The sequence below is a fragment of the Alligator sinensis genome, unplaced genomic scaffold, assembly GCF_000455745.1.
Source record: "Alligator sinensis unplaced genomic scaffold, ASM45574v1 scaffold860_1, whole genome shotgun sequence".
Lineage (NCBI taxonomy): Eukaryota > Metazoa > Chordata > Crocodylia > Alligatoridae > Alligator > Alligator sinensis.
The window spans coordinates 1,984,290-2,000,556 of NW_005841923.1; the positions used below are offsets into that span (position 1 = coordinate 1,984,290).

Consider the following 16,267-nt stretch of genomic DNA (forward strand, 5'->3'; position numbering starts at 1 on the left):
TTCAAATAAGACTGCAAAATATCACCCTTGGAGCAATCATCGATTTATGACTGACATGTATGAATATACTGTCTGTTTACTCTTTGTCTTCCAAGGAACTTCCAGTGTCAGCCAAATCCTAATAGCCTTTTTCTATTTGGATATATTTTACAAGGGGAAACTTTCTCCCCTACTTTTTGGTGCTGGAAGTCTCTGTGGGTAATGGGAAAAAAAAAGCTTTGAGGTGCTAGGGAAGCCAAAAAGGCCAAAAAGTAGCAAATAAGCAGCAGTGTGAAAATACTGCAGCTCTGAGTATAGGGTCCTTCGGTTCTCAGAATCTGGTCCATGAGTCCCATACTGCAAAGCAGCAAAGTAGTTATGCTTATGCTGGATATAGGAAAAGAAATCTGACTCCAATGAAGTCAGTGGACATCTCCTATTAACCCCAATGGATCCAGGGTTTCACCCACCTGGAATATTCATGAACATAAAGTTAAATATGTTTGTAAGATGTGTCTGTAGACCATCCCTGCCTTGGCTCCAAAACCATCTCGTGTGCAATTGCCTTGAAAATCTCCAGTGAGCTGGGAGAAGCAGAAATTCTCTTGCATCTGTAATTACAGCGCGTTGGAGCAGCCTCCCTGCATGTGTATAGGAGCCCTGAGAGACTGAAATACTTGAAAGAGTTATCTTTCCATGAAGCCTCTGAATTTCTTTCTGGCAGCTACAGAATAGGGCCCTTTCATTGTTTTTGACGATAAGTTTCACTAATCAAGGTACTTATTCCCAGGTGAATTTGAATATGTATTTTACTGAGCTGTTCTGAAAAGTGTTCCCATGGCAGTACACTTGCCCAGAAAAAACCAAAAGGTTACAATAAATCTGCAGAAGCCCAAGTCACAGCAATTGCATACCTAACACAATCCCAATTCTATAGTCTTACATTCCCATTGGATAAAATATAAAATGCTTCAAATCATCTGGGACCACAGTCAAGAGGGAAAAAAAATCCTTTCTGCAGTCAGGTCACATTCAGGTGACAAATTTTAATGGAAGAGCTAGGCTGTGAATTCAGTGCATGATTAAAAGAAAAATGTCCTGTCTGTGCAGGCTCACACAGAGACAGGTTTTAATCAGTGGATATTTTTTGCCTCTATATGAAAGTCTGGTCACATGGTTGACAGTTACAATATACAGAAAGATGAGTATTAGTGAGGCACAAATGCACTGATGTGAGGCACAACAAAATGATGGCATTAGGCTAGCCTTTAGCTTGCTTGCAGCACTTACACTGACGTGTGGATACTCAGGCTACACAATAGTTTCAAGTTTCACTCCAGTTCAATACAATACTATTTTATTGTTTAAGGCAGTGTTTCTCAATCAGTGGGACATGTCCCACCGGTGGGATACAAAGGTCTTGTAGGTGGGACTTCAACTCATTGCCCGATTGAAAAAATCAGTTGTTTGCACTTCAAATAGATGAATCAACAGATATCTTGAACAGTGCAATCTTGTGGGGTTTTGTTTTTACCATGGTTTGACCAGGGTTTTTTTGACAAAATGGCTGGTGGGATGTAAGGTGCAAAAGGTTGAGAACTGCTGGTTTAAGGGATTATCCACATGCAGGAATTGACTGGAATATTAGAATTTCCTATAGAACAGGAACTCAGGATTCCATCTAGACCTGGTAGGGAATTTAGCATTGATTTTGCTTTACTGTGGGAGTATAAGGTTAGGACGGTGTAAGAATTACTTCACCTTGTCTATTCTAGGAACTGACCGTGAAGTAGATTACACATTAGTTACTCCGCTGTAAAGTAACACAGTTCTTGGCAGCAGAGATGTAACCTCTCTCTCTCTTTGAGGGCTCACCTCTCCTAGATGTTCTACCACAATTATGCCAGCTTAAACATCTCACCATTGCTCTCTGGTGGAAGTGCAGAGCATGCCAACAGAATGTGCTTTTCTGTGGATCCCTCGGTTCCCTCAGAAATAGTTATACTGCTTGTTTTAGCACTATAACCTAAACCAATAGCGCTCAACCTTTTGGCTCCCACTGGCCAGATAGGTGGCACCCAGTTTGTCTGCAGGCCAGATGTGGCCTGTGGGCCTGATCCAGTGAATGTGGGGCCCAATAGGACACACAGAGACAGATGGCAAGCAGCTGGGCCCCAATCTAGGTGCATGGGAGAGGGGACATGGCCCAGCCCCTATCCAGCTGCATGAAGGGAAGGGGGCACAGCCTCGTCTTGAGGGTGGGAGGGGCCATATCTTAGTCTCAACCACTGCATGGGCGAAAGAGTCTGTGGCACAATCCAGCTATGTGAGGAAGAGATGGTGTAGCTTGGGCCTGATCTGGCTGCACGGGGTATGGGAATTTGGCAGCAGGGGAAGGGCGCCAGTATTAATTGCCACTCTTCCCCCACTGCCACGTTTCCTAACCTGTGGGGGGCTCCATGGACTGGATGCCATGGCCCCATGGGCCCGACTGGCCTGCAAGCCAGGAGTTGAGCACCCTTGAGCTAAACCAGTAAAAGCACAAATCTGATGACAGAGTTGCCTCTACACCAGAAGCTTTTGCCAGCATAGTTGTGTCAACTAGGAAGCATTTATCAAACTCCTAGCCAGCATAGCTTTTCAACCAACATCTTGTAGAGTAAATGTCTGTCTCTCTGTCTCTCTCACCCATTGTTGTATCATTCTGCTCTGTGCTATGCCTGGACTGATGCATAATATCTGATGAAGACAGCTTCAGCCCGTGAAAGCTAATGCTCATATATATATTATATAATCTTATTTAGTCTATAATGGTGCATATTAGGGCTGTGTGAAGCTTTGGTTGCTGATTCAATCTAGAGGAGATTCAGCCTGATTCAGCAGCCAAATCTCTTAATCTGAATTGAATCGGGAGACCTGTTAAAAGGCCGGAATTAATTTGGAAGCCTCTGAATTGATTCAGAAAAATTTGGCCATAGACTAAACAGGCAGCAGTCCTTGACCACACTGGACACAGTTGCCTCCAGCTGGTAAGTCTGTTGTGGGGAGTGAAGAAGGGAGAGAAGGGGCGTGGGGGGGACAGATCAACACTCCCACAGTGAGGGAGGGATTGGAGCTGGGACAAGCTGCACAGCTGGGGCAGGGGGCATGGGATCAGGGAGGGGGGCTCCTGACACTGCTTACCACCGGTCCAGGAGCAGCTCTTCCAGTGGCTCCTCCGGCGGCTCTTGCCATTGGTCCAGGAGGCATGGGAGTGGGCAGGTGCCCCTGGATCTGCACATGGTGGGCTGAGCTGGGATGTGCTCTGGAAGGCTACCTCTAGCCGCCCGCCAGCAGGCTGTGCTCCACAGGGCAGGTGGAGTCAGGGCTGCACTCCAGGTGGATAGGCCCGGCTACTGCCCAGAGCGCAGCCCGGGCACATCCTGCCCCACAGAGTGCAGTGGAGCGGGTGCTATGGTGGGGCTTCAATCACCCTAAAATTCCCCATAGTCCATGCCACTGGCCCCGCCCCGAACCAGGTGCACGTGCCTGCCCCATGCCCTGCCACTGTTCACCCAGCCGGAGTGGGGTGGGGTGGAGCAGGCGGCACGGGGAGGCTGGAGCGGCTTCTGCTGCTGTGTGCTGCTTGTCCGAGGCAGCGCAACACCACTGTCCCATGCCTCCCTGCCTCAGCTAGGTGAGCAGTGAGAGGGCAGAGCCCCCACTCCCAGTCTCTTCTGCCACCTGTCCAGTGTGCATCCCAGCCCAGCCCGCCCCACGCAGATCCAGGGGCATATACATCCTCCCATACCCTCCCGGACCAGCAGCGAGAACCATTGGAGGAGCCATCAGAAGAGCAGCTCCTGGACTGGCAGTGTGCAGTGGTGCACAATGGTGGGAGCCCCTCTCCCTGAGTCCCGTGCCCCTCCACCCTGGCTGGGCAGCTTATCCCCGCCCCAATCCCTCCCTTGCTGTGGGGGCGTTGATCTTCCACCCCACGGCCCTTCCTCCCCGCTTTGCTTACTAGCTGGAGGCAGCTGTGTCCAGCGTGGTCAAGGACTGCTGCCTGTTTAGTCTATGGCCAAATCTCCAAATCAGCGCTGAATCTCCAGATCCAAATCAGCCGAATCGAATCGAGACAGTGATTTGAATCACCTAATGGAATCGCTGTCCCTCTGAATCAGCCGAATCTGAATCTGAAGCAAATACTTTCTGCTTTGCACAGGCCTGGTGCATATTTACCCTGCCTTCTAACTGACTTGAGACTAACATGGCTAGCTACCTCTTCCTGGACTGATACTACCATTGCCTCATAAACATGCTGTATAATACTGTTACTAATACTTCAGTCATATTCAATTTTTTTCTACTGAATTGTGTGACTGAGCAGTTGCAGTTCATTTTATTGCCTTAAGGTTGGATGAGACAAATGCATTTTCACTGAGACTCTCTCTCTCCTCCCCATAGCTCATAATTTTAGAGGAACTGTTTAAATATTCAATTATCCATACCAGAGATTCATCACAGTCAGGAAATTTCAAATTTAACTAGTTGAGGGGAATAGTATGTTCAAGGTATTTTAGAAATTAAGTGTGCTCTGAAATTTAAACATTTTATTTAAATTAACCAATATTTTGAATACAGTTATTAAAACATTTTACCCAAAAATGTTCTGACGAAAAACATCCTGTTTAGAAAGGGATTGTTTTTGAGAAAAAGGCATCATTTCCAAATCTTCTGTTTTCCTCAAATGTTTCTGTGACAGTCTTATTAATACTATTTTTTAAATCAAAACTGTTACTGAACCTTTTTATTTACTAAAAAATAAGCCTCAGGTAAATAAAAATATTCTATAACAATTCTTAACACCTTTTCATAATCAATGTCTATGAAAAATTGATAAAAGTCTCAGAAACTTTCCTCTAAAATGGAAAATGAGTCAATTGCAAATCCTGTGAAATGAAAACTATTTTACAATGCTTTATGCCTGACTCTAGTTCTGAGTAATTACTAAAACAAAAAAGTTTCTATTTGTCTAAAACCTACATGTAAGCATTCAAACAAAACAACCCATTTGGTGTTGCGATATCAGTTACCTAACAAAGTCTTTTGTTTTGTCATGAAAAAGTGACACAATGGATAAGGTGAGTTTGTAAATGAGAATACAAATAAAACAACTATTTTCATTTAAAGCTTCAGTAGAAGCACGGCAAATGATATTGTTAGACAAGGAAGGAAGAACATTTGGGAAATAAAGTATTAGAAATGTCCTTCATTTTATTTTGATGTAGTTGTTTTTGAGAAAACTGCATTGCTACCAATTAGAAATGAGCAAGTCCACTTATTATTAATATGTTGCCTTGGTTATGCATAACAACATAAGTGTTTTCAATCAGCTATAGCATGAAAGACAGGCAATCTGAGCAGGAATTCACAAATAACCTTCTTCCTGCCACTGATTTTTCCATTCCTGAATGAAAAACTAGCACATGGATCTTGTTATATCTGAGACCTATATATGAAATAGACCAGTTTAATTCCACTGAACTCAGAGGAATTACACAAGGCATGGATTCTGTCTAAAGTGTATTGAAACAAAAGGAATGCACCTAACTTCAAAAGCCATAGGCTTTCACCACGTCTTTTGCGCGCAGGCCTTAGTGGAGACTTATAGCTCTACTGGAAAATTGTTCAAGCTGAAAAAAAAGTTTTCTTATCAGCTGCTGAGCACTCTAGAGCTGCTAATGAATCTTTGAGAAGCCCATAGGCCAACTGAAACTGCTATTCACATTGCTATTAGTCAAGTCTTTCTCACTATTATTATTACAAATTGGCATTTCTTTTGTGCTCTCTTTTGGTATAATGCTGATAGTTGGCTCTGCACTCCTGTTAACTTACTTTCTCTATGCCCCTTCTACAATTGTTCATTATGGGGAAAATGACACTGCAACTATTTTCTAGCCAATAAAGGTGACAAAAGGAGCAAGGTGAAATTCAAGAAGTGATGTAGTATCTTAAGGGAAAGTATATTTCATTCACATACAATTCCCATACCCCTCAAACCCAATTACTTCATGTTTTGCTATCACATATTGATGTTGATTGGATTTTATAATCTGTCATGAGTCATTTTGGAAAATGGAAACAGACCATGGGACCAGGCTCACCACTGGTGTTGGTCCCAAAGGGGGCTTTCTTTTGAGAACAGTATACATGACATGCTTCCAAGCATCCTTTCCTGTCCAATTATAAAAATAACAGGTCCATAACTAAAGGGAAAAAGAGGGGCTGCTACAATTCCCTAAAGGAATCACATTATATACTGGTATCATTAGCCTTTTTGTTCTATAGAAATGATAAGCACTGTGCTATAGCAATGCGGTTCTGGCTTTCCTAAGGGATGGGGCAATAGCCTCTTTACACTATAGTTCATAAAAAAAATCCTGGAGCTTTTTAGCAGGGACCATTGAAGGGAATTCAAGGCATTTACAAAAAGCCACCCGAACCTGCCTAAAATGATTAGAATTTATGAATCAGGAATAGAAGCTTGTCAACAACCTGAACTTCATTCAGTTACCACAACCCTGCCCCAATAACATTTACTTTTTTCACTTTAAATCTCTTTGAAGTTCAACAGTCAAAACGTTTGTCTTGGTTAATTATTAACACTTGTCTCTTACCACCCACTTTAGTGACTGTTGTGCTGAATATGGTTGCTAATTAAATTCCATTTTTCTTTGATGAAATAGTATTTAAGTCCACAAAATGTCATAATTCATTTTGGTATTAGATAATCAACATTTGGCACATGCTTTGAAAGGAGCAGAGCAGAAATAATTCATAAAGTGAGGCAAATGCATGGGGTTAGCCTGATGCACTGCTGAGGGAAGCTAGTAACGTTTCTAGAACAAATATAATCAAATCATGATATTTATCATTTTCTGATGGCACTGACATTATTCATTCTGAAAAAAAATTAGCCAGGATAGTAGACAACGGTATATAAGAAACTAAGAGAAAACTATTATCATCATTCAGTTTTCATAAATCAAACGACAAAATATGGAATCATTTATATTTATCTAAGAACACAAACTGTTACATTTTCAACAATATTCTGCCTTGGCTGAACTGTTCCTACTGAAGTCAGTGGTAGAACTACTGTTTTCTTTAATGTCATCTAAATTGGGTCAACTCAAAGGACTTCTGAGGTTTTCATCACAGGGTTCTAAGAATACCAGAATACATCGGATTTAATCCTAGTTCCTATGTGTCTGCTTACATGCAAGTCCAGCTAAAAAAATAAATACCAGTGATTATCAGGAAAGCAGCAAAAAAGTAAATTTCAATGGATTTTCATAAAAAAATCATCAGGAATCATAGAATCATAGAGAGATAGGGTTGACCTCAGGTGGTCATCTAGTCCAACTCCCTGCTCAAAGCAGGACAAACTATATCATTCCAGCCAAGGCTTTGACTAGCTGGGTCTTAAAAATCTCCAAGGATGGAGATTTCACAATTTTTCTCAGTAACCTGTTCCAGTGCTTTACTAACCTTCTAGTGAGAAACTTTTCCCCAATATCTAACAGACTTCCCTTGCTGCATCTGGAGACCATTGCTCCTTGTTCTGTCCTCTGCCACCACTGGGAACAGTCTAGCTCTGTCCTCTTTGGAACACCCCTTCAGGTACTTGAAGGTTGCTGTTAAATCCCCACTCAGTCTTTTCTCCAAACTAAATGGGCACTTGTACACATGATGGGGTTTAGTCTCCTAAATTGAAACAGTGGGTTTTTAATTGTGACATTTAAAAAAACACTGTTTCAATTTAAAGGCTCCATCACTGTTATGATGAGGGGCCCAATCCATTTTTTTTCCCTTTTTCATGGAGCCTGCCCATGACTCCCGCATTAGGGGAGTGAGTTTGTGGCAGGCCAAGTGGCCCCTGAGATCGGGCGGGGGGGCTCTGGTCCTCCCCTCTGCAGTGGCACTGCCTCCAGGGCCACCTAGGTGGGTTGCTAGCAGCTGAGTGCTGCCCCAGCTCAGTCTCAGGGAACAGTTGGATCAGACTGTGTGCTGCCTCCAAGCTGGGGAAGCACCCACCTCCTAGCAACCTTCCTGGGTGGCCACAGCGGGTGCTGCCACTGTGGAGGGAAGGACAATGACCCCCTGCAGCTCAGGGCCCACCAGCAGCTCGTGCCCTGGCTGTGGGAGAGGTAGGCAGGCTCCATGGGGGGGGGTGCAGGGGAGGGAAGGATCGGGCCTCGCACTGCTTTTTTTCCCCCCCAGTGCAGTCTGTTTGTGTGAGCTGCTGCCAGGCTGTTCAGCCCGAGCTGCAGGGGGCCCCAGTCCTTTCCTCCATGGTGGTGGCATCTCTTAGAGCCACCTGGGTGAGATGCTAGGCTGTGCGAGTGTGCCCCAGCTTGCATGTAGCTCCCGCCAGATCCAACTTTTCCCTGAGCCTGCCCAAGGAGCAGCACCCAGACAGCTTCCAGTGCATGGGCTCAAGGAAGAGCTGGACCTAGCAGGTGCTCTCTGTGAGCTGGGTCAGCACCCACACAGGTAGCATCCTGCCCAGGCAGCCCCAGGGTGCACTGCCAATGTGGAGGGAAGGACTGGGCCTCCCTTGCAGCTCAGGGGGCCATGTGGCCCAGTGGCAGGTCATTCAGGCAGGCTCTGTTGGAAAAAAAAAATGGTGGGGGGCTCAATCCTTTTTCCCCCCACCCATGGAGCCTGTCCACCCCTCCCACAGCCAGGAGACAAACTGCCAGTGGGTCCTGAGCTGTGGGGGGCCGTGGTCCTTCCCTCCATGGTGGGGGCATCCCCCAGGGCCTCCCAGGAGGGCTGCTAGTGGGTAGGTGCTGCCCCAGCTCAGAGGCAGCATCCAGCCTAATCCAACTCTTCCCTGAGCCCGAGCTGGGGCATCACCTGCCCACTACCAGTTCACCTGGGCAGCCCCAGGGGGCACTGCTGCCATAGAGGAAAAGACCAAGGCCCCCTGCAGGTCTGGGACTGCTTGACCTGCCAGCAGCTCACCCCTCCACCGTGGGAGGCTCTGCAAAAAAAAAAAAAGATTGGATCTCTTGCCGCTTGTGCTTTCAACTTGCCTCTCCCACAGCAGAGTGGGGGGCGAGCTGTTAAAAGGCTGCAACATTAAAAATAGTTATGTTGCAAACTAAACTGCCTGCAGCTGCGGTTTAGTTTGTAACATAACCAACTCATTTAAACGATAAAAAAACCCTCATGTGTACGGTGTGATGCAATTAAACCACAAAAATGGCCAATTCCCATCATGTGTACAAGCACCCAATAAGCCCAATTCCCTCAGCCTCTCATAAGTCATGTGCCCCAGCCCTCCAACCATTTTCAATGCCCTCCATGGGATGCTCTCTAATGTGTCTACATCCTATCTATAGTGCAGGACCCGAAACTGGGCACAGTACTTCAGAAAAGCTTTCCTTCAAGCTGGGATCAAACCAACAACCTAAGGATTACCACACAAACCAAACCTACTGTCCTCCACTCTACCAGCTTAGCTATAAAAGGAAATATGACTTCATGAAGCTTCAGCACGATGTTCAGGGGTTGCAGTTAGTGTTATTGAGAGCTATTTAACCACATCTCTTAAGGAACCCATATCCTTTGACAGATTTTTAAAAATTAGACAGCCACATTTTGGGAAAACCAATGCAAGTAAAGGTATTATACATGTAAACAAACATCTGTGGAGGCACCAGAAAGGTACACTGAGGCCATGTCGACACCAGATACTGACTGTGCAGTTGTTACCACGCAAATATTTACAACTTGCATACACAAGTACTAAATAACTGCACAGTAACCAGTATTAGTGTGCAGTACTGTCACCAAACAGCTTTTAGGTGATGCTGACTGCACAGTAGCTTGTTACTACTTCACACTAGCGCTGTGTCATGCTTCATGCCACACAATGCTACTGTGCAGTAATAACAAGCTACTGTGCAGTCAGCATCTTGTGCAGACACGCCTTGTTAGAATGTATACTTTAATGAGAACTTTCTCCAGCTGTGTAAGAGACTCTATCCATCCATCCAGGACATCTAAATTGGGCTCCAGGAGCAGCAAGAGATGCACGGGTGAAGGCTCGTCATGCCCCCACACTCCAAAGCCCCTCACCAACTGCAGAGGACCCATGCCTGACCCCCAGCAGAGCTGGAGGTAAGCGGGGCCCATGGTGGGAGGGGCTAGCCAGCTGCAGGGAGGCAGGTGAAAGGAGCCAAGGAGGGTCTCACCCTGCCCCAGCTCCTACTTCGCCCAGCCCCCCAGGTAGCTGTATGACTGGAGCTGCGTGAACAGGACTAGCAAACAGGGGCGCTTGTCTGCCTGGCACGTGAGTTAGTACGGGAGTTAGTTTATACAGGAGGGCCCAAGGCTCTGGGCACTGAGCCATAGCCAAAGGTCTGCACAGTAGTAGCCAGAATACTACAAGGACCATGGTGGGTGGGACACGTCACACCCCGACGCTCCCCCCTGCCCCTGGACTCCCCTGCTCTGACACCAACGGGGTCTCCACCCAAATGGAGCCCATGGTTCCGGCCTATACCCAGATGGAGCCTGCAGTCCCTGCCCGCTCCCAGGCGGGACCCTTGGCCCCGGCTTCCACTCAGACAGAGCCCCTGGCTCCATGTGGAGGCTGCCTAGCAAGACTGCAGGCAGCCGGGTTTGGGGGCAATGGACTCTTACTTTCAGGCTCTCCACCCGATGGTTCATGATAGAGTGGTGGAACCGAGGAACCACCACAAAGTCCAGCCTGGGGTTGCCTGGACGATAGTTGTCTCTGGCCCAAAGAGGCGCAGCACCAGGGTTACCACTCCCCTGGAGCTGCACAACTGCTTTGCACTTCTTGCATCAACAGAGCCAGCAATAATGCCAGCTCCAGCATGTGAGGATGGACGGCCACCAACACCTGTGCCGAAAAGAAGGCGTAGAGTTATTGTGGGTGACACCCTCCTTAGGGGGACTGTGGGACTCATCTTTCTCCTGACCCTCTGGCCTGTGAGGTCTGCTGCCCGCCTGCAGCCTGTGTTCAGAATGTGATGGAGAGGATCCCCAAACTCAATCGGCCCTCCAACCACCATCCCATGCTACTCATCTATGTGGGCACCAATGATACAGCACGGAGAAGTCCCGGTCAGGTCATGTGTGACTACAGGGCTCTGGGAGCTGGGCTCAAGGCTCTGGGGGCATGGGTAGTTTTCTCTTCAATCCTCCCTGTCACAGGACATGGGCTCTGGGGGGATAGGTGCATCAGCAGGGTGAATAGAAGAGTGTGGCGATGGTGCCATCGCGAGGGGTTTGGCTTCCTTGACTGCGGTCCACACTTCAGAGACAGTAGACTTTTGGGAAGGGATGGCCTCCACCTCACCTGGAAAGGGAAGAAGCTCTTCTCAGACAGAATGGCTGACCTTCTTGACAGGACTTTAAACTGAGACCACTGTGGGATGGGCAGTCTACTGACAGTTCTAGCCCAGGTCATGTCAGCTGCACTACCAATAACTTGGGAGATAGCCAAGGAAAGGTCCTGCTTCACCCCTCGGAAGCATTGGACTTCTCATGGCAGACTTAACTGCCTGTATACAAATGCCAGCAGTTTATTATTGGGAAATAAGCATGAGGAACTGGCCCTTCTCCTATGTGAAAATGATTATGACCTGGTAGGAATTACAGAGACCTGGTGGGACTCCACTTATGATTGGTCAGTGGCAATAGAGGGCTATAATTTATGAGAGAGACTGGGTCGGGAAGAGGGGTAGGAGTGTAGCTCTCTACATCAAGGATCAGCTCACCTCCCTGCAGATCGAGTTTCCAAACCAGGATGGGCATCTTGAGACTCTCTGGGTCAAGATACAAGGAGAACATGGGGAGGGTGACTTACTTGTAGGAGTCTACTATAGACCTCCCCACCAAGAGGAAGATCTAGATCAGGAATTCAATAGGGAACTGGTTGAGGCCATGCACTCCCCAACTGTGATCGTCATGGGGGATTCAACTTCCCTGACATCTCTTGGGATGAGTGCACGGACAAATCTGACAGGTCGCATAGCTTTCTCACATCCTTCGATGACCTCTACCTAATTCAGGAGGTCTATGGGCCAACTAGGGGAGAGGCATTGCTTGATCTGGTACTGGCCAATGGGGCGGACCTAGTGAGCAATCTGCAGATCAAGGGGAAGCTTGGTGATAGCGACCATGAATTGGTCACATTCTTAGTGTACTGAAGAGCAGGCAAACCCAGCAGTAAAGCAGAAGTCCTCAACTTTGGGAAGGCTGACTTTTGCAAACTGAGAGAATTGGCAGTCAGGCAATTAGAGGCCATTCCCCACCCCCAGAAAAGGGAGTACATGAGGACTGGTCATTTCTTAAAAACATAATCCTTGAAGCACAGGGCAAAGCCATTCCATCTCAGAACAAATGCAGTCAATGGGCAAGAAAGCCCCATGGCTGAATAAGGAACTCTTGGACCTTATTAAGCTCAAAAGAGCAGCCTACACCAGCTAGAAAACAGGAAGCATTACCAAAGAGGATTACTCAGCACTCACCCGCACCTGTAGAGAGTGGTTGAGGAAAGCCAAGGCACAAACTGAACTTAGGCTACCTATCTATGGGAATCAAAGACAAGACGTCCCTCTTCAGATATGTGGAAAACCAGAAAAAGAACACGGATAGCATTGGGCCCCTGAGAGATCCAATGGGGCAACTGACTTCTGATGCCCAAGAAAGGGCCAATCTCCTAAATTACTTTTTTGTATCAGTTTTTCACCTGCCCAGGAGGATCACATTGTCAGAAATGGCACAAACCAATCTGGGAGTGGGCAGCGGGCCTAAAATCGATGTGGATCAAGTGAGGGAACACCTTGAGGAACTGGACATTCATAAGTCCATGGGCCCAGATGGAATGCATCCGAGAGTCCTGAAGGAGCTGGCAGACATCATTGCATCCTTCTTGGCAGAGATATTTGAAAAATCCTGGTGCTCAGGCGAGGTCCCGAATGACTGGAAAAGAGCCAGTGTAGTCCCTATCTACAAGAAAGGGAGGAGGGGTGACTTGGGGAACTATAGACCAATCAGTCTCATGTCTGTCCCTGAAAAAATCCTCGAGAAAATTGTCAAGGGATCCATCAACACCAGACTGACAGAAGGCAAGCTTCTGAATGCCAGCCAACATGGCTTTGTGACTGGCAGGTCATACCTGACCAACCTCATCACTTTCTATGACCAGGTAACGTGCCCTGGACAAGGGAGATGACATGGATGTCGTATACCTAGTCTTCAAGAAGGCCTTTGACCTAGTCCTCCATGATGTCCTCATGGGTAAGCTGGGGAACTGTGGCCTTGATCATCATACGGTCTGATGGCTAGGCAACCGGCTATGGGGTCGGACCCAAAGAGCACTAGTTGAAGGAAGCAAATCAACATGGTGCAGGGTGACCAGTGGAGTCCCTCAGGGCTCAGTAGCTGGGCCAGTACTCTTTAACATCTTCATTAATGATCTGGAGTCACATGTGAATTCACCAAGTTTGCAGATGATACCAAATTATGGGGGAGGGCGGTCACACTGCAGGACAGGCTGAGGATGCAGGCTGACTTGGACACACTCTCAAGGTGGGCTGATCAAAACCTGATGGCCTTCAATGCAGAGAAGTGTAAGGTGCTGCTCCTCGGTAGGAAGAACCCCCAGCACACTTACAGGCTCGGCAGTGCTACGCTCGCTAGCATCATGACCGAAAGGGACTTGGGAGTCTTGAATGACCACAAAATAAATATGAGCCACCAATGGGATGCTGTGGCTGGCAAAGTGAACCAAACTCTGGTGTGCATCCACTAATGCATCTCAAGCAAAACTAGGGAGGTCATCCTCCAGCTTTACTTGGGCCTGGTGAGACCGCAGCTGGAATACTGCATCCAGTTTTGGGCCCCCCACTTCAGGAAGGATGTAGAGAAGCTTGAGAGTCCAAACGAGAGCCACTCATATGATCCAAAGCCTGGAGGGAAGGCTATACAAGGAGAGGTTGAGGGACTTGGGACTCTTCAGTGTGGAGAAGAGAATGCTCAGGGGGACTTGGTGGCAGCCTACAAATACATAAGAGGGGTATGTCAGGACCTGGGAGAACAGCTGTTCACCAGAGCTCCCCAAGGGATAACAAGGTCTAATGGCTGGAAACTCCTGCAAGGCCGATTTAGATTGGATATAAGAAAAAAGTTCTTGAGAGTGCATGTGTCCAGGGTCTGGAACAAACTCCCCCCAGATGTGGTGCAAGCACATGCTCTGGATTCCTTCAAAAAACAGGTGGATATATTTCTTGCTGGGGTCACTTGATCCCAGCTGACTATGGTGGTGGGGGCTGGACCTGATGATCTCTCAAGGTCCCTTTCAGCTCCTAATGTCTATGAAATCTATGAAAAACCATACAGCTTTACTGCAAAGCTGAGGGCCTAGAAACAAGCCCTGCCTACTGTCACAACCCAGTGATTTTGGTGCCTCGGCACGATGGAATTTTCTTGCCACATGAGAGCCTCTTGCACAACGAGGGTTTTTGCTGCACAGAAGAACCTCGGTGCAAAAGACTTCCCGCCAATTTGCAGGATGCATTTCTTCTTTGCAGCACAGAAATGCACGGTGCAAAGAGTTCCCGCTATTCGAATGCAAATTTGTGTCCCGCTATTGGCCAGTTATTCACACGTGGCGGCTAGTGATTGGCTTGCTAGCCGTTTAAAATTTCGTGTGACTTCCGCCCAAGTCGAAGAACTTTGAGCACGCTGCAGAGTGCCTCTAAAGAGATCTGACTTGCGGCTAGCTGATTGATAGACTGATCACCTATCGATCCTTCTTCCCGTCGCCGAGTGCAATCCCAGACGTACCCTTTTCCCGCCGGCTTAAATTGTGGACGGATTAACTGGCTTGGGCCTCGCCAGCTGGAACAACTCACACAGTTGTTCAGATGACCGGACCATCTGTGTCACAACTACAAGTGGCATAAGTAAAAGTTTTTGCAACCATTAAACCTTGTCTGCCTCTCCATTCACCAGCCCGCCCTAACGAACAAGCAGTTTCTAAATCACCTCAAGTCGGCTCTAGCTGTCCGAGACATGGCGACGAGGATGGGATCTAAGGGCACGGTGATGGAGATGAACCTGATCGGGTGCTGCCCCTGGCGCACCGGGACCCGCCGCGTAGAGAATGCAAACGATCTATGGGCGCATATCGCTTACCATCAGGCGGTAGAAGGGGATGAAAGAAATATTGATGGCTACTTCTCCGTAAAGAGAGAAGAAGCAGTAGTGAAAAAATGGAGAACTAAGCTATCCCTTGGGGAGTTTGGATGCATAATGGGGTGTGACCGGGTCTATTATCGACCCCCGCAGGAAACATCAACCATATCCCTAGCCGGGGTGAAGGCGCGGAAGGCAGAAAAGCTGACCCCCGTTCAGGTGTTCGCTCAATGCACTTGATACTTAAGGGAAGGGGGGGAACCCACCCCCGCAGACTGGTTCAATTGCCCAGACTTGGTGCCTGAGTCACGGGGCCATGAGCTCCTCATTCAGCTACAGGAAGATTTGGAAACTAAGGGCCATCACAAGCCAAAGTGGGGTTTGACTAAATGGAAGAAGGGAAAGATGATAAATGTGCTGTTCCGTGCAGTAACGGGCCTACTAAGGGAGTACGCAAACTTGGAGGCTCAGATGCATACGGCGGGTAAGGAGTTGCTGGAGCGGACAGCAAAGGGCTCCGGAGCAGCGTTTATTAACAGTGCCAGCCGCATGATGCTGCTAGCGGAAAATGGCGCCGAGAAAAGTGCGAGCCATCCGGGAAACCCGGAAAAGAGGGGCGGAGTTACAGAAGATCCGGCGGGGATCTGCCTAGCGACTCTGCCCCCTGGGGTAACGTCGTTCCCAATGGCCCCGCCTCCTTGCCACGGGGAGGGGGCAATGGGAGGAGGGAGGTACCCAACGCTCCCAGATGAAGAATTTAACCCTCTTTCTGCTGCAGCTCACCCGATAGCTGTGACGAAGCATGTTGCGGATGAAGAAGGTACTACGCGTACCACTGTCATCTCCCGCACACGCACCCGACCAGAGATACAAGAACTTTGCAAAGAATCTAAAATAAAACCGGAAGAAACCTTGGCCATGTGCTTAGGAAGATTAATAGTGGAATTTGGATCTGACACTCTAGACAAAGAAGAAGCGAGTGCCCTGACCCAACAAGCAGCGTGGAGTGGAGGGCACGCTACCGATTTGAACGTGGTCACGGACAGTGCCCACTGGCCCATCC

General features: G+C 47.8%; 1 protein-coding gene across 1 annotated transcript in view; it reads right to left on the reverse strand.

The window, feature by feature from the left end:
• The window catches only part of NKAIN3 (sodium/potassium transporting ATPase interacting 3), a gene marked incomplete at its 5' end in the record, with an annotated part of 543,802 nt that overhangs the window by 771 nt on the left and 526,764 nt on the right, over window positions 1-16,267 (reverse strand). The window lies entirely within an intron of this gene.